Here is a 14,241-nt window from a genome sequence, read left to right on the forward strand (position 1 = left end):
TACCCCAATCATTTATGATGGGGGGGGGGGGTGGATTTTGACATAACATAAATATAGAGCACTAAAAGCTCCAACTTCTCTCTACTTTCTCTCTCTAGCCTTTTCCGGTTTTCGATCACTAACTTGATCGTCGGAGGCGAATATTCCGATCACCGGAATATTCGTCGTTTTTGCAGGTGTCCGAATCTCATTGTCAGCAAGGCGTGACCAGTATCCGAGGAAATCACAAAAAACCCCGAAACATTTGGCGCCGTCTGTGGGGATACTCGTCCGTTATGGCAATAGATGGTCAGACACCTAATACCGGTCCTCGTCCGGGCGAGGACGGATATGTAGAAGACATACGTACTACCATACATTCAAGCAATCCATTGACTGCCTCATTTGAAGAGGCCGAACAACCTCCTGTTACCCCAGCTACCCTAATGGCCGAGCTGACTAAGCTCCGCAAAGAGTTGGCTGCTACCCAGCAAAAGGGGGGAGGAGGTACTTCCAAGAAAGCCAACAACAAGACCAATGCAACTGATGCTGGTAACACCCCATTTCGCCGTTCGCACGGAAGGTCTCCCCGAGTCCCACGGACCAACTTCTCTAGCCTGCTGGCGAAAACACAGTCGGTTGGGGGGAGGGGCAGACAGCCGAAAAGAGTTGAGACTGAGCCGTCACAGCGTTTCAAGGACGCAAGGGATTACATTCGGCACAAGCCAGGGGAGAGGGCCGCATACTCTGACACGGCCTCTACCCCAACCATGCCGGATGAAGTCTCCAACCAATCTTTCTCTCAATACACCAACACGGCCGTTTCCAGCAGAAGTCAAGCTGCTCATACTATTACTCCCGTTCTAGTTCAGCCATCACAATATCAGCCCCCTCAAGTACTCAATGGGTTGATACAGCCAACTCCCCAAGTCTTTGTGCAATATGGGCCATATGGTCAGATGTTCGGCCAGGCTCCCTACCTGGCTGGAACGTTCGCTCAGCCTCAGCCCATTGATTGGCAAATGCGTTTGTTGAATTTAGGAGACAAGCCGCCTTCGTTTTCGCAAGACATACTAGCTTCCCCTCAACCAGCAAAGGTGAAGAGTGTACTAGTGGGTGCCTATGATGGTACGGGCAACCCAGAGGAGCATATTACCTCGTACAGGAACTTGATGTACTTGCAAAGTGTAGATGATGCTACATGGTGCAGATGCTTCCCGGCCACTCTCAAAGGGGTGGCCCAGGATTGGTTTAACAGCCTTCCAGCCGGATGCATCAATTGTTTTACTATCCTCAGTTTGTTGTTTATGGGAAACTTCTCATACAATATCCCACTAAGAAAGACAAGTCTCAACTTGGAAACAATTGTCCAAGGAAAGAATGAAGGACTACGCTCGTATGTCCAAAGATTTAACCAAGAAAAAGCCTTAATTCATAATCTTCCGGACGAAGTGGCTTACTCAGAATTTCTCCGGGGATTAAGGCATAATGGTTTTAAGTTTGATTTGGTAAGAAAAAAGATTCGGTCATACGCAGGTGTATTGCGGGAAGCCGAAGCCTATATTGAGGTCGCAGACTTTTGTTCGCTCACCAAATAAGAACAGCCGCCCAAGGGGGCTGAGAAGAAGCAATCTTCTCAGCAAGACTCGGCCGGCCAAAAGAGAGAAGGAAACAAAAGAAAAGAAATCTGGGTGGCTGATGACAAGCAACCCAAGTCATAGAAAAGCAAGACGTACGAGCCTCAGTATGAGTTCAACAAGGATGGGTACTCCATTTTGATGGAGATAAAAGAAAATTTTGAGTTCAACAAGTATTGTCATTACCACAAGGATGTAGGTCATGACACGAACGAGTGTATCAATCTGAAGAGGCTGTTGGATAAGTTGGCCGACAAGGGACTACTGAAACCCTATGTGACCAAGTCCAAATTCAACACGTCCGAGAAAAAGCAACAAAGTGATAAGAAAAATGACAAGGAAGATGATGGGAATAGCACTGATTCAGGTTTTGTGGCCGTGATATCAGGAGGCTTTGCTTCAGGTGGCCCTACCATGAAAGGGATCAAGCAGGATGCTCGAAATCTGTCAAATGTGATGCAAACAGACGCCTTTAAGGCCGAGCCATTTCCTGAAGTGATCATAACTGAGGCTGACCGTGGAGAGGTCAGGGCTTTGCACAATGATCCCATGGTTTTTGTCATGAAGATAGCAAATTTGAAGGTGGGACAGATATTGATTGATACAGGGAGTTCGGCCGATATCATCAGCCTGTCTGCCCTAAGGAACTTAAGTTTCCCGGAAGATGCTCTCCAGGATATATCACTCACCCCTTAGTAGGATTTGGGGGGAATATCATTCATCCGGTCGGACGGATTGACCTTCCCATCTGTTTCGGGCAGAAGGGAGAGGGAAGAGACATGGTCGACCGCTTCCTTGTGGTTAAATAGTTGACCGGGTACAATGTCATCCTTGGCCGCCCCACTCTCAATGCAGCCAAGGCGGTCATAGTGCCCCACTTAATGTTGCTGAAGTTTAAAAGGTCGGACGGGAAGATTGGAACAATTCAAGGAAGTCAGAAAATGGCTAAGGAATGTAATCAGCTGGTCGTGAAGCCAACAGCGCGCGGCCCAAAGTTGTCCGAGCCTAAGGAAGAAGGAACCTCACTCCCAGCATACCAGGTCGGCCAGAAGCGTAAGGCGGCCAGGGCAGAAGAAGCCTAGCAATTAATGACTGTCGGCCGGCCAGATGAGTTGAGGCCCCAGCCGGCCGGCAGCCACCAGGATATAGTGCTTGACTCCAACCACCCAGAACGGACAGTTAGTGTTGGCACTATAGCCTTGGGATTGCTTGGGGATGAGTTAGTTCAGCTGTTAAGAGAATTCAAAGATGTGTTTGCATTTGAAGTTGGTGAAATGCCGGGAATAAGTCCTGACCTGGCCGTACACAAGTTGGCCGTGAACCCTCTGATAATGCCTATCCGCCAGAAGAAGAGGAATCACGGAGAAGAGAGGATTTAGGCGGCCGCAGCAGAGGTGAAAAAGCTGTTGGACGCCGGTTTCATTCGGCAATGCTTCTACCCAGATTGGGTGGCCAATGTAGTTCTTGTGAAAAAGCCGAATGGGACTTGGAGGATGTGCGTGGATTACACGGACTTGAACAAGGAGTGTCCTAAGGATAGCTTCCCCTTGCCTAAGATTGACCGTCTGGTCGACTCTACGGCCGGACACGCCCTAATGAGTTTCATGGATGCATACTCCGGATTCCATCAAATTCCTTTGTGGGAAGAAGATCAAGAGAAAACAGCGTTTGTGACCGAGCAGGGGTTGTACTGTTACAAAGTTATGCCATTCGGCCTCAAGAACGCCCCTGCTACATTTCAGAGGCTTGTTAATACAGTCTTTAGAGACCAGCTCGGCCGGAACATGGAGGCATACATTGATGACATGATTGTCAAGTCCAAAGAGCCGGGCGACCATCTCAAGGATCTACGAGAAACGTTCACCGAACTCAGGCGGCATAAGATGATGTTAAATCCAAAGAAGTGTGTATTTGGTGTTGAGTCCGGCAAGTTTCTCGGATTTTTGATTGATCAACGTGGAATTGAGGCCAACCCTGAAAAAATTCAAGCCGTCCTTGACATGAAGTCTCCAAGAACAATCAAGGAATTGCAAAGACTGACCGGCTGTTTAGCAGCCCTTGGAAGATTTTTGTCAAGGTCAGGGGATAAGTGCCGTTACTTTTTTCAAACCATTAAGAAGAAAGCCATGTTCGAGTGGACAGAGGAGGCCGAGGAAGCATTCGTACAGTTGAAGAGTCACTTGCATACATTGCCTCGCCTCGTCAGTCCGCTCAGGAATGAGAAGCTATATATCTATCTTGCCATCTCTGAACACTCTCTAAGTGCCGTCCTTCTTGCCGAGAGGGACGGCCACCAGGTCCTAGTGTATTTTATCAGCCATGTACTTCACAATGCTGAGCTTAAATACCCCCCAATTGAAAAATTTGGCCTGGCCTTGTACATGGTATCAAAGAAGCTGCGGCCATACTTTTTGGCACATTTAATTGTGGTCTACACACACCAACCCTTGAAGAAGCCGTTCTCAACATTAGAGGCAAGTGGCCGCATGCTCAAGTGGGCCTTGGAGCTCAGAGGTTTTGACCTTGTGTTTGAACCAAGGAAGGCAATCAAGGGGCAGGCTTTTGTGGATTTTTTGGCTGAAATGACACGACCTAATCTTCAGCCGGCCGGGGACCAAGTCTGGAAAGTGTTTGTGGATGGTAGTGCAACAGCGACCGGATGTGGTGCTGGTATTATATGTGAATCTCCTGAGGGAGACAAGTATGAGTACGCATTGAGATTTCAGTTCCAAGCGTCAAACAATGAAGCTGAGTACGAAGCATTGTTGGCCGGCCTAAGGATGTGTAAAGCGGCCGGGGCAACCAAAGTTGAAGTATGCTCGGACTCCCGGCTAATAGTTCACCAAGTCAATGGTGGCTTCGAAGCTAGGGAGCCGGCCATGATGAAGTACATGCAGCTAGTAAAAGATGAGGCCGAGGGCCTAGAACATTTCTCTCTCAAACAAGTTCCTCGTTCAAAAAATCATTAAGTGGACGCCCTCTCCAAATTGGCTTCCTCGGCATCATGTGATACTCCAAGATCAGTGTTTTGGGAAGTAAAGGAGAAAAGGAGCATTGATGCCGAGCCCGTTCAGATAATAGATAGAAGTTCAACTTGGATGGACGGAATTATCTCCTACTTAAGGGATGGAATACTTCCGGACGATCCAAAAGAGAGTTGGCTAATGAAGAGGAGAGCGGCCTGGTTCGAGATGAAGGATGGGGAGCCATTCAAAAAAGCCTTTGTGAAGCCTTACCTTAAGTGTATAACTCCTGAAAGAGGGCATGAGGTGTTGGATGACCTTCATCAGGGACATTGTGGCTCACACATTGGAGGACGAGCCTTGGCTGAAAAAACGACTCATTTGGGTTATTACTGGCCGAGCTTGAATTCGGACGCCATGAAAATGGTGAAAAAGTGTGACAAGTGCCAGAGATTTTCAACCCTTATTTATGGTCTAGCAAATAGTCTATCAGCCATCAGTAGTCCGCTTCCTTTGCTAAATGGGGCATGGACATTTTGGGGCCGTATACTCCTGCATCCGGCCAGAGACGATATGTACTAGTGGCAGTAGACTACTTCACTAAATGGGTTGAAGTTGAGGCCGTCCGGGGCATCAAATGGACGGATGTGTCAGCCTTCATTTGGAAGAGCATAATCACTCGGTATGGGGTACCTCAGTAAATGGTGTTCGACAATTGGCCTCAGTTTGAGATGCGCCAACTCAAGAAATGGTTGGGTGACTAGGGCATAACTCATTGTTTTGCCTCAGTCGGCCGACCACAAGCCAATGGCTAAGTTGAGGCTTATAACAAGTTGATTTCAAATGGGATCAAGCGCAAGCTTGAAAAGGCAGGCGGCCTATGGGCAGATGAGTTGGTTAATGTGCTATGGTCCATACGGACAACAGCAAAAAGTTCTACAGGGGAGACTCCATTCTTTTTGGTCTATGGAGCTGAGGTTGTACTCCCAATTGAAATGTACGAGCCCACTTTGTGGGTAATGCTTTATGATGAATCGGCCAATTGGGAGGCCATGAAGAACACCCTAGACTTTCTTCCAGCAGCTAGGGGCAATGCGGCGCTTAGGCATGAAATTTATCGCTTAAGGATGACAAGGGCATATAACCGCCGAGTGTCTAAGCGGCCGCTCAAAATGGGGGATCTAGTGTTGAGAAAAATGGAAGCTGTTGGCCGTGCCAATGAGGACGGCAAGTTGACCCCAAACTGGAGGGGCCGTACCGAATTAGGGAAGAAGTCCGAGACGACACATATCACCTTGAGGCAATTGATGGCCGTCAGATCCCACGGACATGGAACACTGACAACCTGAAGAAATATCATGTTTAAGCTTTTATTTCTTTAAGTACTTAGCCATACTGATCGAGCCTTGTAATTAAAGCCATACGGCCACAACAATGTACTTTTGACAAAATTAATGAAAAGTCAGGCATTGTTGAACTATTTACTGTTTTACTTGTATTTATTTGCATATCATGATTTGTGATTAAAGGTCGAATGAAATGATTTACTAAGTTGCTTCCAATATAGCAACACGGCTTATCAGTCTTACTGAATGACCGAAGTGAAAAGGAAGCAAGGGTGCTCCCAATATAGCAATTCGGCCACGAAAAAAAACTGATTTAATTCAGAGAACAATGCGTCCGCCCCATTCAAGGCGGACGATTGAGGCAAGGTATTCCGAACTTGTGTAGAAAGCAAGTGTCCTTTACAAATAAGGCAAGGGCATACCTAGGCGTTTAGCCTGGCCGAGCCAGGAATCTCTAAGTTGAGATAATACTTGGGATTTCTAGGGTGCGTCTAAGCGATAGATTCAACGGACTACTCGTACAAGGCCAAACGGCCGATTAAATTGATTCGGTGCTTCACCTAGTCCAAGGGCAAACATTACTATGATTTGATAAACTTGCTAGTCGTCATACCCTTCAGGGCATAAAAACTACCAAGTTAATCAAATCACTTAGAGAATGGACTAGGCGAACACCGAATAAAAGGCATACCCCTAGGAACGTACGAAAAGGCATAATGTTGAGACGTACGAAAATCATTACAATAACACAAAATTGCAAAAAATTGCTAAGTATGAAACAGAGTTGAAAAACCGCTCAAAAGGCGGACAAAATTCTCATTGATTAGACCGCTCAAAAGGCGGCCGGAAATGTTTACAATACAGCTCTAACAGGCGGCTTCAAATTAAAAACAGAAAAGAAAAGTACAAGCTAAGTACAAAGAAAGCTGAACAAAGAAAAGCTTGGAAGCTGAGCAGACGGCTGCTGGAGGACCTGAGCTCTACTTAGCCGTATTGTCTTTAGCAGGCTCCTCCGCATTTTTGGCGTCCGTGACCTTGGCAGCCCCGTCGTCCGCCTCCTCCTCCTCATCTCCTTCTTCTCCCTCGTCCTCTCCGGACTCGGGCGAAGTAACTACTAGCTCGGGAGGAGGCTGGCCGGCTCTCTTTGCCTCTTCCCTGAGGCAGACATAGTTCAGCCGCTTCTTGAAGCGTTCTTCATAGTAGGCGGCTTCACCCTCATCCACCATCAGGTCAAAGGCATCGAAGAAGTATGCTTTAAGTCTGTCTTCAGCGTTCTGCTCAATGCGGACAATTTCTTCCGCGCTGGGTGGCCGAGGAGTTTTAAGTTGCTCCTCATAGTCCGCAATGGACTTCTTTAAGGTCTCAACCTCGACCTTCAGCGCGTCCGCTTCGTCCAAAGCAGACTTAAGGTTGGCTTGGGCCAACTTCAACTCACTCTTCAAGGCCTCAAACGCCTCGAAGCCCAACTTCCACTTTTCCTTCTCTAGGACGGCCTCGTCCCTTTCTACTCTCATGGCCTCCCTGGCCATGGTCTCTTGTTCAAGAGCCTTGCCCAGTTTGACCAGGTCCTCTGTTTGTCGCGCCGCTTTGTCGGACAACGCGGTTATTTGGGTCTCAAAGTGCACCCTTTGGACAGCGGCCGTCCCAGTTACGGCGTCCTCGGCCTTTCTGATTTCCAGCCAAGCTTGCTTCAACCGCTCATTTTTTTTGTCCTTCCAATCTAGGAAGGCGTTCAAGCGGAGGAAGAGCTGCGGACAAAAGAGGGAAACTTAGTCAAGTATAAGAAAATTTCGCTAAGTGTTGGAAAGAAAAAGTACAATGCAAATGAAACGTACCTCAGCACTACAATTGAGCATGGGGTCGAGGAAGCCCTCATTGATCCCCCTCAGCTTGTCACGCTGCGCTTGGGGGACCGCGCGAACCATGGCCTCGCGCATAGCCTTCCTGTCCGCACTAGTCAGTGACTGGCTGGGCATCCTCAGTTGCATCTCCTCTTATATATCTGCGGACGACCGTGCAAGAAGAGTTAGCTAAAATTTACAAGTACAAGTAAATAAAAATGTACAAAAATAAAGAAGAAAGGCTAACCAGTGGAGAAGCTTGGAGGAGAGAGATTGATGGGAGGAGGCGGCAAAGAGGCCTCCCCCTTGTTTCCTGGACGACTAGCATCAGCATCGCTGGCCGACTGACTGACATGTAGCCAGTCAGAATTTTTTACTATCTCGACTCCCGGAATCGAGAAGGAGCTGGTCATTTTTTCTGGGGTTGACTTATCCCCACCGTCCAAAAGGACGGACGCATCGTGGACCTGGTCAGCAACAGGTTCCACGGGCTTCGAGACCCCGCTTTGTTTCAGCCGGGGCTGTTCTCCTGGAGACTGCGTTTGAGCAGTCTGCGACTTCGCCTTGGCCGCGGTTTTAGAAGGCGTCTTGGTTGCAACCGTCTTCCTCCGTTTAGATGCGTTTGCATCAGGAGTGGACGTGGCCGGTTGCTTCCTCCTTGCCTTCGGAGTAGAGGAGGACTATAGAAACACAATCAAAGTTAGAAAATTTTACAAGGCGAAGAATGTGTTGGCGTCCGTATGAATTGGGGAAGGAGCTCCCTTCCATCATACCTGAACGGACGAAAAGCGTCCGTGCAAACTCGGGAAGTAGGCTCCTCCCAATATAGCAGAACGGACAAAATGAAGAAAGAGAAAACTCAAAAAATAAACTAAGTGTTTACCTCCTTAAGTTGCTCGTACATCTTAAAACGAGCTTTGTATCGATCCAAATCCACCTCGGACATCTCCACTTCTCCTTTTTGGGCCGAGTCCAGCATAGCGTACGCCTCCGCTGCAAAGAGAAAAAAGCAAAAGTGTTAGAATATTTTTCTAAAAACTCTACGTGCGTACAAAAAGTTTATATATCTAAGTGTCCACCTTGAGGCATGTTCTGGTACAGGCCGTACGCAGACATGAAGGTAGTGTCCCTAAGCCAATTGGCAAGAGGAACCCAATGACTAGGGACACGTTCAGTTTTGTTACCCCGCTTGACTCGGTTGACCTTGAAGTACTCAAGCTGGTGCTCGTGGCTTGGATGGATGGGCGGCTTTTCAGGTTTATGGTCCCCGCGTCCGAGCTAAATTGGTTCTGGACAGCACTTGTTCATGCGAAGGTTGAACTCCGCATCTTGGGTTTTGATGCGGTAGAATCGGTGCTTCCAGTCCCTCCATTTGCTGACACGGTCGACCACGACCATGTAATCCCTGGTCGCACTCAAGACGAGCCAACCATCCACATCCTTCTCCAGCCGAGTAAGTGAGTGCATCTCACAGAAGACCGCAAAGTCTGGCGTGAAACCCTTGCAGATGCACGTCACTAGATACCCAAAAATATTTAACCAACTGTTTGGCGTCAGTTGGAAAAGGCCAATGTCGTATTCGTCTAGAACTGTCCGGACAAATGGATGAAGAGGGAAGCGGAGGCCTACATCCAAGGCGGCCCTGTAAACGCAAAACGCCCGTTTGCGCGGCTTCTCCTCATCCCAGGTAGCCACAGCAATGGCTTTCCTGGGCACTTGTATCTCGAATCCCTCCCCCAAATGGAGGGAACCTTGTACTGCTCAAAATCCTTTTTCAAGAACTTCAGGGCCGTCTCTCCAACTGTACAAGCGTACGGGTCCCTGAAGTTATCAATATTGGCGACAGTTTCTTCGGCCGCCGCCTCACTTTCGACCGTCTCACCCACGGCCTCTTTCTCAACTTCTTCTTCTTCCACTTGGTGAGAAGGGGCACTCCCAAATTCCGAAGATAGCACCCTGTCCAAATCTGCTGCTTCGGCCGAGCTTCGGCCCCTCGAGCTAGGAACGCCCATGGAAGAAGGAACGTCCTCCTTAACCATCGGACGCTTGCCCTTATCTTTGGCAGTGTCCGCCTCATTTCCCGAAGTAGGGGCGTTGCGAATAGGCAGGTCGGACGGTTTCCTGATTGAGATTCCCGTCAAAGGTCTGTCCGCCCCGCCCAGTTGAAGCAGAGGTTGGGAGGAAGAGCGGACGGACGAACAAGCAGCGTCCGCCCCAAGATCGGTAGGATGGTCTTTGCAGGCTACCAGTTTGGCCCCATCCATGACTGAACTGGCGAAGTGAGGGAACCTAAGTTCCGGAGCAAGAGTGGACGAGGCACCCTCAGCTTGTAGGCGTTCCTCGAAGGAACAAGTGGCCTCCACGGCCAAGTGATGAGAGCCAGTGGAGGCGGTCGTTGTTTGGGTGGTGGAGGTAGTCTCCACCTTCATTGTGCTTGGGTTGCTAGGGTCATAAGGGACCCTAGGGTGAACCAGACTGCCGTCTGGGTTCCTGGCCGCATGACGCTCACGCGTACGCATTGTCCTTGCCATTGCCTGTTGGGACAGAGAAGAATAAGTGGGGGTGAGTATGTACACATCAGACATATATAGACTCACTCCAAGGAGGAGACAACTCTTCTCCGTCCACTCTAGACTCCTCAGTCACAGGCGAATGGCCGGCCTCATGAGGAGAGTCGGACGAAGCCGAGTATGGATCCTGAATTGAAGTAAAGAAAAATAAAACAAGTAAAAGTAAAAGAGAAATATGTAGACGGCCTACCTTTGTACGTTCGGAAAACTTTGAAGGTGGTGGTGAAGTTCTTGAAGATTGACCGTAAAACTCAAAAATGCCCGGAAAACTCAAACTCACGGCGGCGCTCTTGAAGATTAAGGGAAAAATCACTTTCTCTCACTAGAATGCTCTGACTTCTCTCTAGAATTCACAATTGGTTAAAGTGTGAAAATGATAATTCACTTCCCATATTTATAGAATGAACTCATGGGGGAAAAATGGTAAAATCATTTTTCCCGCCTAAACATTCAAACGGTAATTTCTTGAGAAATTACTCGAAGAAAGGGACAGAACGACGTTAGGGTTCTGTTAACCTGTGAAAAAAATCAGACGGACAATTGACGGCACGTCAAAGTGAGTTGAAATGAGTTAAATGACAAATTCAAGAGTTTTACACCTTCAACACTTAGTCTCCAAAACTTGAGAATATCTAAGAGGAAAATGCGTCCGCTAAGTTCTCAGACGTTTAGTTCAAAAGGAAAAATTCAGACGTACGCAGCATGATCAAAGAGCCAGAGAGTACGTCTGAAATCATGGAAGCCCAATCTATCTCAAAAAATATGTGGACGCTCTGGGTAGTTAGGAGATAAGCTCCTCCCAGAGTATCAGAACGTCCAGACCCATTGTTGTGGCCGCTCTGGGTAGTTAGGAGATAAGCTCCTCCCAAAGCATCTGAACGTCGAACTTCACTGATGTGGACGCTCTGGGTAGTTAGGAGATAAGCTCCTCCCAGAGTATGAAGACGTCCAGTCCAAAGTATGTGGACGTCCAAATGAACCCAGGGGTTAAGCCTCTCTCAGAGTACGAGAACGTCCAGTACAAAGTATGGACGTCCAAATAAGCAAGAAGACAAGCTCACTCCAGACTACGAGGACGTCTAGAACAAAATATATGGACGTCCAGGTAGCAAAAAGAGCCTTGAATCAAAAGTATATGGACGTCCAGTGCAAATGGGAGGTAAACTCAACCCAGAGTACCAGGACGTCCAGAATCCAAGATCTGAGGAGGCGGCCAGTAAGTGTACGAGCCACCCCCTCTGAGGGGCAAATGTTTAGGGTGAAAATACCCCAGGTACGTGGCCCAATCTCATTGTGACACGTGGCCCAATAAGAAGGCGACACGTGGCCCTATGAGAGAGTGACACGTGTCCACCTGACAGGGTGACACATGTCAGCTACCTTTAATACCCAAATACAACATCAGAAAAAGAAAAAGGCCTTGATGACCTCAGGCCCAAATCCCGAGAAACCCTTGAAAGCCGTAAAACGGCACCACCCATGACACGTGGCGACCTCTGATTGCGCAGCCAATCATGTCACGAAGTTCTAGGGCATAAACCCTAGAGGGGCACTTGTTCCCACCCCTATAAATACCCCAATCATTTATGATGGGGGGGGGGTGGATTTTGACATAACATAAATATAGAGCACTAAAAGGTCCAACTTCTCTCTACTTTCTCTCTCTAGCCTTTTCCGGTTTTCGATCACTAACTTGATCGTCGGAGGCGAATATTCCGATCACCGGAATATTCGTTATTTTTGCAGGTGTCCGAATCTCATTGTCAGCAAGGCGTGACCAGTATCCGAGGAAATCACAAAAAACCCCGAAACAAATGGTTAAGTTAGTTTTTGTTTTGTTTTTTTTTTTTTAAAAAAAAAAAAAAAAAAACTCCTTTGTTATGACTTAAGGCGCAAACTTAAGTATCTTATAAAAATATATATGTAGATACGTGATATTAGCAATATCAATTTTTGATCGAGCAAGTGTTACTTCAATTGTGATTTTGACTTGCAAAATTTTTGTTTCTAATATATTCAAAATAACATAAAAATGTGATTATTTTTATGTACGTGTTAATGGAACAGCGGTGTATATTTTCTTAATAATAATTTCTATGTTAATTACTTATGAATTTAAAAGATATTAATGGTTAGAGCTGTGTATTAACATATGTGGCAGTCAAAGTGAACTGATGCACTTAAATAATGAAGAGAATTGTATTGTTATATGTTATTTTAACTAATTAAAATAGCTTTAAAAATAATCGTGCATGACACGGGGTCTAAAATAGTTTATGGAATAAAATGAGCAAATTTAACTATATTTTGTTAGGAAAATTCACACAAGATATTATAATACCATTTAAAACTTTTCTCAACAAGACTAGAAAGAGATAATCAAATTTATTGACCATATTAAAAGGCAAGCCAATAATGCAAAGGTACTTAGCACTTTAGTGGACTCAATATAATGAACCTTCATTTGTAGCACAACACATGAATTTCGCATAGTTAATTGATGCACTCAACTAACTAATTAATTCACTCAACTAACTTATAGTATTTATATAGGTGCATATGTAATTAGATTTTGTTGATTCGTACTTTGTTGTTTATATTTGGTTTTTCTTTGTATTGATTCTAATATGACCCATTATAAATGGTGAGTATAGAGGTTGAAATAAAGAGAAGTACAAGTAGAGGAAGCATATCAAACATGATGAGATTGAGTGAAGAGGGTTATATGTTTCTATGCATTGTTTCTTATTATGTTGAATTGTTTATTTAATTGTTGGCACTATCATATAATTATTGGTTTAAATATTTTAGTTTGGTTTAAAGGGCTTTAATGGTTTCAAGTTATTTGTTTAATGTAAATTGGTTTTGAAGTTTGAGTTTGTTTTATTAAACTTTATTTTATTTGAGTTTTCAAAAGTTAGTCTTCCACTATGTGACTTTGGTAAGCCTTAGCGGTTATCACGTTGACAGTAATATTTTTGTTATTTCCTAATTTGAGTTTTATTAAGGGTAAAAAGAGAATTTTAAAAGAAGACAATATCTAGGGTTTTACAATGAACGGGTCTTTCCTCAAGGATAGCTTTTCTATATAAAGATACTAACTTTGGGGGTGTAAACACTTAGGATAGCAATTGTGTTTTGGAAAAGAATTGGTTTCACTATTTGAAATATTATTTAAATTATTTGAGTTATTCGAGTTATTTGAGAATCTTGAGAATTGGTTTGAAATTATGATATTTAAATTCTTGGAATTTTATGATTGGTTTTTAAAGTATGTTTGCTAATAAATTGAATTAACTTATCTTGCACTTAAATGTACTTAACATGTTTTTCTAATCCGTATTTTCTATTTGTATTGCTTCGTCCTGTTTATTTTAATGATAAGCATTGATAAATTTTTCAGATGAAGTCATTGATTTGAGTTTATGGGAGTCCCGAGATTTGATTCACCTAGATTAGGAATGATTGTTTTTTATTTCTATATGAGTACTCGTGATGATGGTCACTATTTATAATGTATTTACCTGAATCTTGGCTCGTTGTAAATCAGATCAGAGGTGAGTACGAGACCAAAGAGTATTCAATGATCTCGTACTTGGAAAAATCAAAACAATCATTACGAAGCTGAGAACTTTTGAAGTCGAGATGATCCCGAGAAACCAAAATACTCAAGCTAATGCACTATCTAAACTTAATCATATATCATACATTATGATCTACACAGATTAGCTTGGTAATTAATTTTCTACACACTCTGTTTTAAAATTTCTCACTCTAAACACGATTGACTGAATTGACCGTCGGAGTTGGCTTTTTCGAAAACACCCCTCGAGGCAGTTGACTTTTTCTATTTTGTAGGACTCGGTTTGACTAGACGAGTAGGCTCCTTCACAACTCAAATCTCG

The sequence above is a fragment of the Chenopodium album genome, chromosome 19 (genome assembly GCF_948465745.1).
Source record: "Chenopodium album chromosome 19, dcCheAlbu1.1, whole genome shotgun sequence".
Classification (NCBI taxonomy): domain Eukaryota; kingdom Viridiplantae; phylum Streptophyta; class Magnoliopsida; order Caryophyllales; family Amaranthaceae; genus Chenopodium; species Chenopodium album.